Genomic DNA, 6,913 nt, shown 5'->3' with positions numbered 1-6,913 from the left:
GGAGTGTAACAGGAGAGGTTAGGGAAGGAGTGTAACAGCGAGGAGGTTTAGAGCTAAGGGACGTAACAGGAGGAGGATTAGCAGGAAGAGTGTAACGCGGTGAGGAGGATAGAGCGAAGGAGCTGTAAAGGGAGGAGGTTGAGCGAGGAAGGAGTGTAACAGGGAGGAGGTTTAGCAGGAATGGAGTTAACAGGGGAGGAGAGTTAGGCAGGAAGGAGTGGGTAGTGTAACAGGGAGGAGCGTTATTAGCAGGAAGGAGTGTAACAGGGAGGAGGATAGGGGTTACTTCGTGTAGTGTAGTGGGGTCTATTTAGAGGGTAGTGGGTCTATAGAGAGGTAGTTATAGTGGATCTATAGCAGAGTAGTGTGTTCTATAGAAGGTAGTTGTAGTGGGTTCTATAGAGAGCGTAGTGGCGTCTATAGAGAGGTAGCCTGTATGGCGGTTTATAGAGGAGGTAGTATAGTGGGTCTATAGAGAGGTAGTGGGTCTATATGGAGGGTAGTGGTTCTATAGAGAGGTAGTGTAGTTGGTCTATATGGACGGTAGTGGTCTAGTAGAGACGGTAGTGGGTCCTATGAGAGAGGTTTAGGCTGGAGTATATGGTTATAGAGAGGTAGTTAGTGCGTCGTATAGAAGACGGTAGTGAGTTCCTTATTAGAGAGGTAGTGTAGTGCGGATGCATGATAGAGAGTATCAAGTGGGGGCTTCTATGAGACGGAGTTATAGTGTTATAGGAGTAGCGATGTGGTTATAGGAGAGGTAGTATAGTGGGTCTTATAGAGAGGTTAGTGGGGTCTGATATGACGAGGTAGGGTTCTGGGTAGAGCAAGGTAGTTGGTAGTGGTCTATATGGAGGTAGTGGGTCTATAGAGAGGTAGTGGGTCTTAGAAGGAGGTAGTGGGTCTATAGAGAAGGTAGTATAGTGGCTCTATAGAGGTTAGCTGTAGTGGGTCTATGAGAGTTAGTATAGTGGGTCTATATGAGGTAGTGGGTCTATTAGAGAGGTAGACTATAGTGGGTCTATAGAAGGTAGTGAGGTCTATTATGGAGGATAGTGGCGTCCTATGAGCAGAGGTAGTATAGTGGGTTTATAGAGAGGTAGTGGGTTCTATAGAGAGGTAGTGGTTCTATAGAGAGGTAGTGGTTTAATAGAGAGTAGTGGGTCTAGTGAGAGAGGTAGCTATAGTGGGCTTTATCAAGAGCAGGTAGTGGTCTATAGAGAGCGGTGGGAGTGGGTCTATAGAGAGGATTAGGATAGTGGCGTCTATATGGAGTAGTGGGTCGTATAGAGAGGTAGTGGTTCTATAGAGAGGTGTAGTGGCTTCTATAGAAGGTTAGTGGGGTCTATATGGAGGGTAGGTGGCGTCGTATAGAGAGGTAGTGGTTCTATAGAGAGGTAGTGGTTCTATGAGAGGAGTAGGATGGGTCTATAGAGAGGTAGTTAGTGGGTCTATATGGAGGTTAGTGGGTCTATAGAGAGGTAGTGGTCTATGAAGATAGGGTTAGTAGTAGCGTTATGAGTGGTCCCTATAAGGGGAGTGGTCCTATAGAGAGATGGTGTAGTGGGTCTATGAGGTAGTGTAGTGTCTATAGAGAGGTAGTGTTATAGATGAGAGTATAGTGGGTCTATATGGATGGTTCATAGGGGCAGACGAGTAGTGCGGTCTATAGAGAGGTAGTGGTTCTATAGAAGGTAGTTATAGTGGGTCTATAGAGAGGTAGGTAAGTGGGTCTATAGAGAGGGTAGTGGGTCTATATGGAGGTAGGGCGTTCTAAGGAGAGGTAGTTATTAGGTTGAGGTGTGGGATCTATAGAGAGTAGTGGGTTCTATAGAGAGGTATGTAGGTCTAATATAGAGGTAGTTGTAGTGGGTCTATATTTGAGAGTAGTGGGTCTATAGAGTAGTGAGTCATCAGTGGTTGGGTTTCTATAGAGAGGGTATTAGTGGGTGCTATAGCAGAGTAGTATTAGTGGGTCGTATTAGAGAGGTAGTGGGTCATAGAGAGGGTATGGGCTCTATAGAGAGGTAGTGTTCTATAGATGAGGTGTATATGGGTCTATATGAGATAGTGCTAGTGGGTCTATAGAGAGGTAGTGGGTCTATAGAGAGGTAGTGGTTCTATAGAGAGGTAGTATAGTGGGTCTATAGAGAGGTAGTGGTTCTATAGAGAGGTAGTATAGTGGGTCTATAGAGAGGTAGTATAGTGGGTCTATAGAGAGGTAGTATAGTGGTTCTATAGAGAGGTAATCCAAGCTCAGATCTGCTCCTTCTGACTGAGTGACACAGCTGCTTTTTGGGCCTGGGGAGGGGAGGTGACGACAGCCTCAACAACTCAATTACTGACTCTTCTCTCTGGTAACGCTATCCCTCTAACACACAGAGAGAGCCAGAGAAAGACAGAGAGACAGAGAGAGACAGAGAGAGACAGAGGGAGAAAGACAGAGAGAGACAGTGAGAGTTTTTTGTATAATATCTACCTCACTTGCTTTGGCAATGTTAACACATGTTTCCCATGCCAATAAAGCCCCTTGAATTGAATTGAATTGAATTGAGAGTCGAGAAGGATGAGGAGGTATATAACTAGAGAGAAGATGAGAAGGAGGTATATAACTAGAGAGAAGATGAGATGGAGGTATATAACTAGAGAGAAGTAGTGGACTAATTAGGTCTATGAATCTATGCTTATAGCACATTGTGGTCCCGTGTGGCTCAGCTGGCAGAGCATGGCACTTGCAATGCCAGGATTGTGGGTTTGATTCCTGGGGCCACCCTTGTATGCACATGTACTCATGCGTGACTGTAAGTGGCTTTGGATAAAAGTGTCTGCTAAATGGGATATTATTCTATGTTATTGAATGTGAGGTGGAATATCACGTTGACGCATTGATCCTGTGGTTTGGACGTGTGATAATATCCGTGTGTTCATTTATCTGCGTCCTCCTGTTATGCGGACATCATTTGGCTGGACATCACCATGCTGTCAGCCACCGGGTAGTTTCCCCTAGTCCCCTGGAATGTGTTGACATTTACACACACCACCTATCCCAGCTTTCGTGTGTGTGTGTGTGTGTGTGTGCGTGCGTGCGTGCGTGCGTGCGTGTGTGTGCGTAATGGTCCACTACAGTTGTAAAACACAGTGTTGTCTATGTCACTAACCAGTTTGTAGAACACCGTTGTCCTATGTCACTACAAGTTTGTAAAACACCATCGTTGTCCTATGGTAACCACACGTTTTGTAAACACAAATGTTCGTTATAGTCAGGACTACATTTGTAAACAGCACGGTTGTTCATGTCATCTAACAGTTTGTAAACACATTTTTGTATATGTCACACACAGTTTGGTAAACACACGTGTGGTCTGAGGTGTCATTTAACAGTTTTGTAAACCACGTTGTCTATGTCATTACAGTTTGTAAACACTCGTTGTCTATGTCACTACAGTTTGTAAACACACGTTGTCTATGTCACTGACAGTTTGTAACACACGTTGTCTATGTCACTACAGTTTGTAAACACACGTTGTCGTTACGTCACATGACAGTTTGTAACACCATGTTGTCTATGTCATACAGTTTGTAAACACACGTTGTCTATGTCACTACAGTTTGTAAACACACGTTGTCTATGTCACTACAGATTTGTAACCACGTTGTCTATGTCACTACAGTTTGTAAACACTGTGTCTATGTCACTACAGTTTGTAAACACACTCGTTGTCCTATTGTTCACTACAGTTTGGTAACACACGTTGTCTAAATGTCACTACAGTCTTGTAAAACACATGTTGTCTATGTCAATTACAGTTTCTGTAAACAACACGTTGTCTACGTCATTACAGTTTGTAAACACTCGTTTGTCCTACAGTCCATTCGACAGTTTGTAAACACACGTTGTCTATGTCATTACAGTTGTAAACACACGTTGTCAGTCATTACAGTTTGTAAACACACCGTTGTCTATGTCATTACAGTTTGTAAACACACGTTGTCTATTCATTACAGTTTGTAAACAGACGTTGTCACGTCATTACAGTTTTGTAAACACACGTTGTCTATGTCATTACAGTTTGTAAACCACACGTTGTCACGTCATTACAGTTTTGTAAACACACGTGTCTATGTCATTACAGTTTGTAAACACACGTTGTCACGTCATTACAGTTTGTAAACACTCGTTGTCTACGTCATTACAGTTTTGTAAACACACGTGTCTATGTCATTACAGTTTGTAAAACACACGTTGTCACGTCATTACAGTTTGTAAACACACGTTGTCTATGTCATTACAGTTTGTAAACACACGTTGTCTATGTCATTACAGTTTGTAAACACACGTTGTCACGTCATTACGTTTGTAAACACACGTTGTCTATGTCATTACAGTTTGTAAACACACGTTGTCTATGTCATTACAGTTTGTAAACACACGTTGTCACGTCATTACAGTTTGTAAACACCGTTGTCTATTCATTACAGTTTGTAAACACACGTTGTTACAGTTTGTAAACACACGTTGTCTATGTCATTACAGTTTGTAAACACACGTTGTCTATGTCATTACAGTTTGTAAACACACGTTGTCACGTCATTACAGTTTGTAAACACTCGTTGTCTACGTCACTACAGTTTGTAAACACTCGTTGTTACAGTTTGTAAACACTCGTTGTCTATGTCATTACAGTTTGTAAACACTCGTTGTCTATGTCATACAGTTTGTAAACACACGTTGTCTATGTCATTACAGTTTGTAAACACACATTGTCTACGTCACTACAGTTTTATAAACACTCGTTGTCTACGTCACTACAGTTTGTAAAACTCGTTCTACGTCACTACAGTTTGTAAACACACGTTGTTACAGTTTGTAAACACACGTTGTCTATGTCATTACAGTCTGTAACACACATTGTCTACGTCACTACAGTTTGTAAACACTCGTTGTCTACGTCACTACAGTTTGTAAACACTCGTTGTCTACGTCACTACAGTTTGTAAACACTCGTGTCTACGTCACTACAGTTTGTAAACACACGTCGTTACAGTTTGTAACACACTCGTTGTCTATGTCACTACAGTTTGTAAACACACGTTGTCTACGTCACTACAGTTTGTAAACACTGTTGTCTACGTCACTACAGTTTTGTAAACACTCGTTGTCTACGTCACTACAGTTTTAAACACTCGTTGTTACAGTTTTGTAAACACTCGTTGTCTATGTCACTACTTACCAGTTTGTAAACACTCGTTGTCTACGTCACTACAGTTTGTAAACACTCGTTGTCTACGTCACTACAGTTTGTAAACACTCGTTGTCTACGTCACTAACAGTTTGTAAACACACGTTGTCTATGTCATTACAGTTTGTAAACACACGTTGTCTATGTCATTACAGTTTGTAAACACACGTTGTCTACGTCACTACAGTTTATAACACTCGTTGTCTACGTCACTACAGTTTGTAAACACTCGTTGTCTACGTCACTACAGTTTGTAAAACACACGTTGTTACAGTTTGTAAACACTCGTTGTCTATGTCATTACAGTCTGTAAACACACATTGTCTACGTCACTACAGTTTGTAAACACTCGTTGTCTACGTCATTACAGTTTGTAAACACTCGTTGTCTACGTCACTACAGTTTGTAAACACTCGTTGTCTACGTCGTTACAGTTTGTAAACACACGTTGTCACGTCATTACAGTTTGTAAACACACGTTGTCACGTCACTACAGTTTTGTAAACACACGTTGTCTATGTATTACAGTTTGTAAACACACGTTGTCACGTCATTACAGTCTGTAAACACACATTGTCTACGTCACTACAGTTTGTAAATACTAGTTGTCTACGTCACTACAGTTTGTAAACACTCGTTGTCTACGTACTACAGTTTGTAAACACATGTTGTCTATGTCACTACAGTTTGTAACACACGTTGTCACGTCATTACAGTTTGTAAACACATGTTGTCTATGTCACTACAGTTTGTAAACCCCAGTTGTCACGTCATTACAGTTTGTAAAAACACACGTTGTCACGTCATTACAGTTTGTAAACACACGTTGTCACGTCATTACAGTTTGGTAAACACACTTGTCTATGTCATTACAGTTTGTAAACACACGTGTCTATGTCATTACAGTTTGTACACACGTTGTCACGTCATTACAGTTTGTAAACACTCGTTGTCTATTCATTACAGTTTGTAAACACACGTTGTTTACAGTTTGTAAACACACGTTGTCTATGTCATTCCAGTTTGTAAACACACGTTGTCTATGTCATTACAGTTTGTAAACACACGTTGTCACGTCATTACAGTTTGTAACACTCGTTGTTACGTCACTACAGTTTGTAAACACTCGTTGTTACAGTTTGTAAACACTCGTTGTATGTCATACAGTTTGTAAACACACGTTGCCTATGTCATTACAGTTTGTAACACACATTGTTACGTCATTACAGTTTGTAAACACTCGTTGTCTACGTCACTACAGTTTGTAAACACTCGTTGTCTACGTCACTACAGTTTGTAAACACACGTTGTTACAGTTTGTAAACACTCGTTGTCTATGTCATTACAGTCTGTAAACACACATTGTCTACGTCACTACAGTTTGTAAACACTCGTTGTTCTACGTCACTACAGTTTGTAAACATCGTTGTCTACGTCACTACAGTTTGTAACACTCGTTGTCTACGTCATTACAGTTTGTAAACACACGTTAACACGTCATTACGTCTGTAAACACACATTGTCTACGTCATACAGTTTGTAAACACTCGTTGTCTATGTCATTACAGTTTGTAAACACACGTTGTCTATGTCATTACAGTTTTGTAAACACACGTTGTTACGTCACTACAGTTTATAAAACTCGTTGTCTACGTCACTACAGTTGTGTAAAC

The sequence above is a fragment of the Salvelinus sp. IW2-2015 genome, unplaced genomic scaffold (genome assembly GCF_002910315.2).
Source record: "Salvelinus sp. IW2-2015 unplaced genomic scaffold, ASM291031v2 Un_scaffold2868, whole genome shotgun sequence".
Classification (NCBI taxonomy): Eukaryota; Metazoa; Chordata; class Actinopteri; order Salmoniformes; family Salmonidae; genus Salvelinus; species Salvelinus sp. IW2-2015.
Note: the sequence above shows the minus strand (reverse complement) of the source record.